Source organism: Acomys minous (assembly GCF_964271855.1).
Source record: "Acomys minous genome assembly, chromosome: 16".
NCBI classification, from domain to species: Eukaryota; Metazoa; Chordata; class Mammalia; order Rodentia; family Muridae; genus Acomys; species Acomys minous.
In genome coordinates, this window is record NC_140498.1 from 12086178 (window position 1) to 12095047 (window position 8870).

The following is an 8870-nucleotide window of genomic DNA, read 5'->3' on the forward strand; positions in this document are numbered from 1 at the left end:
TGCCGGTCACTCTTGGCATTGCTTCTTTGTTGCCCATCGTGTGGCTAGCCTGCAATTTACCCAAGCTCTTGTGGAGGGCCGCTGGGGAGACTCCTGCATAGCTGTTCACATATGAAGGCTGGGCTCTCTTCTTTTCTCTGCTAGTAATTGATCACGGGATTCTGACATTTATTTGTTTCTTTGTGTGTGTGTGTGTGTGTGTGTGTGTGTGTGTGTGTGTGTGTGTGTGTGTGATGTGTGTGATGTGTACCATATACATATATACAAGTGCGAAGGTCATGGGTGTTAGTCCTTGCCTTTCAAGTTACCCATTTGAGGAAGAGTCTCTTCGTTGTTTACAATTGTGTACAGTCCTCCATCATCCTGGGATCCTTCTGGCTCCACCTCCCAACTCATTTTAGGCACACTGGGATTTTTAACTGTATTGTACCACACCAAGCCTTATGTGGATTCTGGGATCGAACTCAGTTCCTCCACAGAGGATTCTTACCACTGGATTAAAGAGGTAGAAGAAGAAAGGCTTTGAGGTCAAGGAGGGCACGATGCCTCCATCAGCTATGGAGTCATGGACCCATCCTCACCCTTAGTGAGCAGTGTCTGAACCACCATTTCACTGTTGCTCCTTGTTTGTGAGTCCACAGATTCAGCTGATAGGTTCTTTGGGCCTTGGAATTAAGAGTGTTGTGTGATAAAAATATTCTTGGGAAAATGTATACAGCTATCTACTCACCCCGGATAGGGAGCGCACAACAGATCAAAATATGGACAGCACTAACGGTCAAGGTGGTGAGCCTGGACATCTTATTGAAGTTACTTACAAGAATATGGACAAGGGGTTACTCACGGGACCAGAAATGACTCAAAGACAGTTGCATCACCAAAGCCCACGGAGGTATAGGTGACAAAAGCTGGAAACCTGGCACACACTGCACAGCCTTTGGGCAGCTTGAAAGGTGTCATTTCCAGGTGGCTCGGTTGGTCTGAGCATCTTCTGGGCAGCCCAGCTGCTCTTTGTTTCCTGTAGGCGGTCTGGCTGGTCCCTTGTCTTGTCTCAGGGTCTTCTTTACAGTTTGATTTGTCTGAGAGTCACTTGGCGTATACTTCTGGGGTAGGAGGGGCCTCGTGAGTCTGGTCAGTTTTGGGAACTTCAGGAAGCTATTTTGAGCCGTGTTTATTTCCTGTCTTATGGAGCTTCCTTGCAAGGGGCATTTTGCTCCCTCTCAAACATTACCTCCTTATAAACACCCTGTCCTAAGATAGCCTGTTGTTTCACTTCCCTTTCCCACCCTACGTCTTAAGAAGTTTCCCTCCGTAATGGAAGGTTGGGATCCAGGAGGAAACCGCTACAGAACAGATGGGTAGGAGTCTTTTGGGCATGATGGGGCCAAGTCATGTGGAGGCCGGAGCCTCTCGTGTCTCCTTCCCCTTCCGTGCTGCGGATCTCAAGAGCCCTCAAAGTGCTCCTGGAAGGAGGAAGACAAAGGTGTTCCTCAGAGAGGAGAGCGGCAACCCTGAAGCACAGTGTCAGTCAGCTGTGGCCTAAGCCTACCTCAACTCCAGGTGGGAGGGCTGGTCTGTGGTGGGAATCTCCAGAGGAAGCTACTGCAGGTAGTGGCTACCTCTTCAGGCTGTGAGAAGTAGTCATGCGTGAAGGCATGTGTCTGTGATCCCAGCACCACGGAAGTACGCAGGAGGGTAAGTATGAAGGTTATCCTCTCATATATATATGAGTGAAGAACAGTCTTTTCTCAGAAATGGCGAACTCAGCAAGGGCCAGGAGCCTACAAACCTCCCCACCTCGTGAACCTCAGTGTGCATGCCTGTTTGCCCGAGCCCGAGATGCCAGACATTCCTAGGATTTGACTCCATCACACCCTCCCTTCGCGCCAATTATGAATCACATTAAATTTTGGACTCAAGCTCTTCCCAGCACAGTCACCACCTGCTTTAAGATAAAGACGGAGTGAACTTCCTGCCCCGGTGTGGTTGCTCACCTGGTTTGGGGTCATTGTACACCAGTGCAAAAAGCAACTTGCTGGGTTTGTATGTCTCACCCTGTGACACTGGGAATATTTTATTCTGACATGAATTCAAAGCCTGCGTGGGCTCTGTGAGACGCTGTCAACAAAACAAATAAAACAAAACACAGGACCAAAAAGACTGTGAGAACTAAACAATGTAATAGGTGTGGAGGAGTTTAGAATCAGCCCTGAAGCATATGAAGTGTTAACACTAGCATTTGTTATTATACCTATGACTTGAACTTGGCCACGGCGGCACCTTTCTTGTGTGTTGTTTGTTTTTCAAGAGCCAGTTGTCAAATATTTTTTGAGCTTTTTAGGCCAAATAGTTCCTTGCAGCCACTCTCAACTCCACCAATGCGTGTGGAGGCATTCGTAGATGAGATAGCTCAGAGAGTGCCACTGTGCTCCCGCGGGATGTAGCGACAGTAACCATGGTGAGCTAACTTAGGTCCTCTCTCGGGAGCTATCCTCTTTTCCTCCCAGTCCATAGCTGAAGCGACTGAGAGGTCAAGCACCACATTGAAGGTGACCTTCAGCCTCTGGGGCTACTGCCTACTCTCCTGGGAGGGCACTGAACTCCATCCTCCCTCAAAGCTCAGATTGCACCTTTAGAGGTGGAACTGCAAGATTTCAGAGGTCCCTTTCATCTGAAATGGGGAGGTGGGGAGGGAGTGGGGGGAGCGGGACACTTCTTTAGAGTGGAGAGCAAATGACAACAGTTTCCAGATATGCACCAGAAGGTGTCACACGTTAGATACAGAAAGTCTAACCAGAAGAGGCTAGCCATCCCATTACACTCTCATATGTGGACCCCTTGGCCTTAGCAATGGCCACTTCTAGAAAGCTAGGCTGTGAAACTGATGGCTATGGAGTGGAAAAGATTTCCCTTAGGATGACTATCTTCTCATTCCATGTCTTCTTTTATTACTTTTCCTTGTTTCTTTTAAAGTTGGTTATTTACTTATTATTTATTTTATTAAAATACAATTATGTCACTTCCCTATTTTCTTTCTTCCCTCCAACCTCTTACATGTTCCCTTCCTCCAACCCCTTCCATGCCCCCCCAACTCCCTCTCAAACTGATGGCCTCAATTCTCCTTGGTTATCATTGTTACACACACACACACACACACACACACACACACACACACACACACACACATACACACACACCATATATATATATATGCTACTGCCCCTTTCCATGTTACCATGTCTACTGGTTTTGACATTAGGTCTTGTTTACGCAGCCATATCGTTGGGGCATCATGGGTGTAGCTTGCCTGCCATTTCTAGGAGATACACATTCCTGTCAGACTTCCTGGTCCTAGGGCTCTTATAATCTTTCTGGTCCTTCTGACATTTTCCAGGAGCCTTGGGTGGGAGTTGTGTTGTATATGTATCCATGAGGCTGGGTGCCCCATCATCAGTTGATCACAGGCTGGTTGTGGTTTTCTGTAACAGTCTCCATTTGCTGTGAAGAGGAGCTCCATTGATGTGGGAAATGAGAGATATACTTATCTGTGAGCATAAGGATTAGTTTTCGAATGCAGTTAGGAATTATGCTAGTTTAGTAAAGTGGAGGTTGTAGGTAGCCGACTCTTAGCCCCTGGTATCTGGCTTGGTTTCTAGTACCAGATGTGATTTCCTTCCTATTTAGCAGCCTTAAGCCCAGTTGGCGACTGCCAAGATATGAAAACCATTATTGCACCTTCAGCGATGTCGTCACATGCTGGTCATTGTTGTGATTCTTAGGCATAACAATCGGATAGAGCTATTGATTACTTCTCTTCCTATGAAAGCCAGACATTGGAGGGAGGCTTTTAAAATTGTTTATTGCTATTGTATGGTGTGTGTGTGTGTGTGTGTGTGTGTGTGTGTGTGTGTGTGTGTATGTGTGTAGACATCATAGGACAAGTCTGAGATGTCAGTTCTCTTTAAAAAATATTTTTTATGTGTATGGTGTGTGTGCCTGAGGCTGTCTATGTGCACCACATGTGTGCAGGAGCCCACGGAGTTCAGAAGAGAGTGTCAGATTGCCCTAGAACCGGAGTTACACATGCTTGTCAGTTATGTGAATGCTAGAAACCAAACCTGGGTCTTCGGTAAGGGCAGCAAGTACTCTTAACTGATGAGTCATCTCTTCAGCCTCTTCTTCTACCCCGTATACAGGTTCCAGGGATGGAACTTTGCTCATGTGATACTGCAGCAAGCAGTTTTTACCTGACGTCTTCCCAACCCTCTTGTTTTTTTTGTTTTTTTTTTTTTGTTTTTTGTTTTTTTTTTGGTTTTTCGAGACAAGGTTTCTCTGTGTAGCCTTGGCTGTCCTAGACTCACTTTGTAGACCAGGCTGGCCTCGAACTCACAGCGATCCACCTGCCTCTGCCTCCCACGTGCTGGGATTAAAGGTGTGCGCCACCACGCCCGGCTAACCCTCTTGTTTTTATGAGGCAGGCTCTCATATAGTCAAGGCTAGTCTCAAATTTACTATATGGCTAAGGCTGTCTGTGAACTCTCAATACTTTTGCCTCCGCTTTTCAGGTACTGGAATAATAAATGTGCACGCCTGGTTTGTCTGTCTGTCTGTCTCTGTGTGTGTGTGCCTCTCGCCTCTCTCTCTTTCTTTTAAAAATTGACAAGACAGGGTCTCATATACCCCCATCAGGCTTCAAATTTGATATATAATTATGGATGACTTTGAACTTCTGATGCTTCAGCCTCTACCTCTAAAGTGTTGGGATTCCGGGCATGTGCCAGCACACCTGACTTACATGGTGCTGGGGGTGTAGTCCAAGGCTCTCTAACAACTGTCTTCCCAGCAGTACCTTTTTGGTTTTTGAGACATGATCTCACTTCGTGCCACAGGCTGGCCTCAACCTTGCAGCCATCCTCCCAAGTGCTTGGATTACAGGCGTGAGGCATCATCCCACATCTCGTTGTCATTTTTTTTATATATATATTTAAATGCTATTATTATTGTGTGTATGTGATGTTTATGTGGGCACGCACATGCCACAGTGTATGTGTGATGGTCAGACGACAACTTTTGAGAGTCGATTCTATCTTTCCATCACGAGTTCCAAGCAGCCTTGTGGCAAGCACTTTCACCTGCTGAGCCAGCTCTTTGGCCTGGCTCTCATCGTCGTCATCACCACCACCACCAACATCATCATCACCACCACCACCACCACCATCACCATCACCACCATCATCATCATCTTTTAATGTGTGTGTGTGTGTGTGTGGTGTGTGCATATGTGTACACATGTGCAAGTCATAAGACAGCATTTGGGAGTTGGTTCTCTCCTTTCATCATGTGGATTCCGGGGATTTGAACTCAGCTCCTCAGGCTGTGTAGCAAGTAGCCTTTCCTTCTGAGTTACCTCTCTGGTCCTCTCATTATACCTAAAAGCAGCATATGAGAGACACTCTAGTCATCTTCTGCTAGAGAGTTAGATAAATAAATGATAGTTCTTTGATACAGCGGAGAAACATGAGATTGTCAAAATAGAAATAATGTTGAAAAAGCCAATAGTCTACCAAATGCTGTGAAGAGCTAGAGGGACCCAGGCTTGGTGGTTAAAGCCTATAATCTTAGTGGCCCAGGAGGCTGAGGAAGGGTCATCACAAGTTCAAGGTCAGTTTAGGCCAAGGAGAGTTCAAGACCAGCTTGAGCAGCTTATCGAGACACTGTCTCAACAAATCAAAACACAATAATAACAAAACCACATTTAAAAAAAACCACAGAGGAAGTAGCTCGGTTAGTGTCTGTGTTGATTTGATTAAGAATGGTCCCCAAAGCTGGGCAGTGGTGGCGCACGCCTTTAATCCCAGTACTTGGGAGGCAGAGGCAGGTGGATCACTGTGAGTTCGAGGCCAGCCTGGTCTACAAAGCCAGTCCAAGACAGTCAAGGCTATACAGAGAAACCCTGTCTCGAAACAAACAAACAAACAAACAACAACAAAAAAGAATGGTCCCCATAGGCTTCTAGACTTCTGTGTGTGCATGCCTGGCCCGTTTGGGGGAGTGGCACTATTAGGAGGTGTGGCCTTGTTGGAGGAAGTGTGTCACTGTGGAGGGGGGGCTTTGAGGCCTCATATATGCTCAAGCCATGCCCAGTCACACCCTACTTCTGCTGCCTGTGGATCAAGATCTAGAACTCTAAGCTCCTCTGCCTGCGCACTGCCATGCTTCCCTCCATGATGATAATGGACTAAACCTCTGAAGCTATAAGCCGGCCCCAAATGGAATGTTTTCCTCTATAACAGTTGCTGTGGTCATGCGTCTCTTCACAGCAATAAAACCCTAGGGCAGTGCCCCTCGTGTTAGGAAAAGAATAATCTTGGTGTTGTACAAAGGAACACACAAAGTAAAATGATATGACAAGGTGATTTCCTTTTGCAAAAGAGGATTCTAGAATCCAAAGTGGGCTATGGACATATTGGGCCCAAATGACCCTTTGTGTTTTATCCCTAGCAGGATAAAAGGAGGTGGTTGCATATCCCTCCATTGGTGGGGGTTCAGTGTCACAATCTGACACAATTGGCTTGTGGGGGCAGGGGAGACTCAGGAAACATGGCCCTTGGCAGGCTAACTACCTTTGATAGAAAAAGGTGGGTTTTTTCCTCATAATTCCTACCTCTTTATTATATATTTTTTCAAGCTTAGCTAGCATATATTGACCATTTGAGCTCTCTGGTAACAGTAAATTTTTATTATGATAGGCAATGGCTTAAGCATTGTTTTAAAATGAGCCCCTTTTTCCTAAAGATGGTCCCTTGACAAGCAATTGACCTTGCCCAACTGTTGTATGAAAATCTTCATCCTGCCCAGAGATTCTGTTCTCTTGACCAGAAAGGGGTTTTTCTTAACAGACCTTTATTGTTATTTTATTATTCTCCTGTCGGGGAAGTTCACCCTAGAATCCTTTAGGAACTAGATCAGACAGCAAGGTCCCCAAAACAATTTTGGCACCACTCTGGTCTCTGAAAAGTTAAGGCTATCAAGAAGCTTAGTGACACATTTTGCTTTTAGCCAAAAGAGAAATTGGTTATTTTTCTCTGGACTCTTTTTACTCTAGTCTGTTGGGCCAATTACACACACACACACACACACACACACACACACACACACACACACGCACACACTCATCTTCACCTCCTATTACTCTGAAGAGGCAATCCTAATAGTGATTACAGAATTGGGGCAATTGTTGATCTTGTTTGATCCATGCACTTGGAAGCATGTAGAAAAATGTCCCCTTTGTTGGTACTGAACACTGTGGTTGGAGTTCACTGGGTAGGCTCTCCATGGCCTTCCTGAACAAGAGAACACAAGAGACTCCCCACAGTTATGGGGCCTTTCAAGAGATGTCCCATAGTTCCCTGGCATCTAGTTGACCTTGAAAAGCAAGGGGAAAATATTTTCCTCCTTTAATTCTTCTGACCACATCATTATAGGCTTCCAAATATGGTTATTGAACACTCAGAAAGTCAGTTATACAGTCTGGTACTTTTAACTGCTGTGTAATATTTATATAAAGCTGAGGCAAAACCAAACATTTAAAAATAAACTTTGATTATACTTACATTTAGCCAGACGTGTTTCATTAATGTATTGAACTTTGACCTTCGAAGTTTTAATGATATATACCTAAAGTCTCTTCTTTTACATACCTTATGTTACTTGCCCAAATTGTTGTAAAGCTGCTTAATTTTTACAAATCTTTTTCCATTCTAAACACACACACACACACACACACACACACACACACACACGCCTAATCATCCTAATCTTTGTCAATGATTAACAAGCTGAACTATGATACTTTGCCGTAGCTATGCTCTTACTTTTGAATGAGTGCAAATCTCCGATAGAGAAACACAGCAATTCACAGTAAAGCATTGTCTAATTGGTGTTTACGACCCCCAGGAGAGCTTATCTAAGGAAGCCATACTAAAACTATGATGCTAGAGGTAAAAGAACTTAGGCACAGTAAACATAGCACAGAGGAGTTTTGAGAAGCATGCTGTGGATTGAGATCAGATAGATTTATGAATGCTGAAGAAGTAAGGAGATGCTCTGGGCCTGCCCGAGGAGAGAGTGACCAGTGTCTGAGGGAATCTGTTTCTTTGGAGTTCTTTTTACCTAATTGTTTCCCATACTCACTTTGTAAGAGTTAACTTGTCAACATCTCAGTCCTGTAAAACAGAGATTCCTCCTGCTCCAATAATAAATCAAAAGCTCAACCTTCCAGAATAGATGTTTGGTTTTGTTTAATACTCTGATTTTGAATGCTTCATCCATTTCCAACTGTTTCTCCTATGGGACAGTATCCCGTGTTAGGTGTGTCTTAGCAACCAGAATTCACCAAAGACACCTATGAAGGAGCTATGGGTCAGGGCTCCACATTTGCTTCATGTCAGTGACACAGTTCATTTGCTGTCTCTTATTCGACCTCCAGGTTGACTCAAGCAATGGAGAAGTGCTTTACTGTTCTTTGTGTTTCCCACCTTGGTTTTATGCACAAGAATTACTTTGTTACTGCCGTATTTTCTTAAGCCTTCCCATGTTTCCGAGGAACTTTCCACACTGCTATCATTATTGGTCTGAATGAGATCCTGGAGGCCACTGTCCTGAGGATGGAGCAAGCCTCCTCCAAGGGAGAGGATCTGAATACTTGCCTGATGGACTTGAAATTCCGGAGAGTTTCCAAATTGTTGAGAAAAGAGGAATCTTGGTGTCTCCTAAAGGAACACACGGGTGAGGTAAAGGTAATTTAAGAAAGGCAATGTGCTGGGTGTGGTGGCACACGCCCTTAATCCCAGCACTCAGGAGGCAGAGGC